This window comes from Mandrillus leucophaeus, unplaced genomic scaffold, assembly GCF_000951045.1.
Source record: "Mandrillus leucophaeus isolate KB7577 unplaced genomic scaffold, Mleu.le_1.0 Scaffold43, whole genome shotgun sequence".
NCBI classification, from domain to species: Eukaryota; Metazoa; Chordata; class Mammalia; order Primates; family Cercopithecidae; genus Mandrillus; species Mandrillus leucophaeus.
The window spans coordinates 10,347-11,498 of record NW_012104587.1 but is presented as its reverse complement, the minus strand read 5'-3'; the positions used below and the strand labels follow the sequence as shown (position 1 = coordinate 11,498).

The window sequence follows — 1,152 nt, the reverse complement described above, 5'->3', positions numbered from 1 at the left end:
CTCAGGTGAATACATTAGAAGAGGAAGGAACCCACCACACACATTGCTCATGACTTCCAAAGACAAACTCTCTTTCGTTAGCAAACCAATCATTTAAAAAATCTTTTTGTTCTTAAAAAAATGAGCTCAGCACTCATCTCCAGCATGTCCTAGCCAGGCTTTGGAGCCATTTTCTCACACACACTGGACTCTTTCCTGGCGGGCTCTCCTATAGCCCTTTGGCCCTGTCTTGCTTTGGGCCCCTACACTTCCTCTCCCAGGCTGTGGTTATTTTGGGGAGCTTCTCTCTCCCCTCAGCCTGGAAAGTCTTTGACTGCAGGGGTCATATCACTCATCCCTTTACCCCCTGGAGCACCTGCGCCCAGTGCCTGGCACGTAGTAGGTGCTCAGTAAATGCCTGTCGAGTGGCTCCGGCAGGCTTGAGGTGGGAGGTGTCTGAAGCCCAGGGGTATCCAGGGTTCCCCAGGGTCAGCTGGTGCTGGGGATCGAGAGTGAGGTGGGGCAGGCTGAGAACTTACTGCAGGCGAGACTGTAGCAGTAGACTGAGGGCACCCACAGGTTGGAGGAGCCGGTGTCAAAGACGACGGTGAAATTCTGGGCAGGGGTTCCGATGCCGATAGTGCCGAAGTACTCCACCTGCCGAAGCCGGGACAGGGCAGTTCATGGACCGGGGTCTCTCTGTCGGGGCCTCCCTAGGGGCTCTCTCTGGGTCATCTCCTCAGTCCATCTCTCTACCTTTTCCTTCCCTCCTCACAGTTCTTGTCGTTCCTTCCCAGCCACTGCCTTCATCCCTGAAAGCCCAGTCCTGGTGTCCCTTCCTCCTTGAAGTGTTCCCTGATTGCTCCCCCAATTTACCCTCTGCTCTCTCCTAAGCACCACAAGCATCTAACAGTCTACTGTTCCCTCTTCAGCCATTGTCTTGTCTGTCACAGTCTTCCCATCCTTGTAGCACATGTTCTCAGAGGATGGGGATGGAACCTTCTAGCACCGGGCAAGTGACAGCTTAAGTGCTTGTGCCTTAAATTGTTTATCAGAAGCTAAGCAAGCCACCTAAAGATGGAAACCCGGCTGGTTTTCTTATTTCTACATCTAGATGTGTGAGCAGGTTGCAAGAAAGGGCATTGCCAGTATTTTTCTTCTTCTTTTTTTTTT

The 1,152-nt window shown here is 52.2% G+C and overlaps 1 protein-coding gene across 1 annotated transcript in view; it reads right to left on the bottom strand.

Moving 5' to 3' along the window:
• The window catches only part of LOC105549143 (pepsin A-4-like), a gene marked incomplete at its 5' end in the record, with an annotated part of 12,549 nt that overhangs the window by 4,350 nt on the left and 7,047 nt on the right, over nt 1-1,152 (bottom strand). The gene's annotated exons all lie outside the window — the stretch shown is intronic.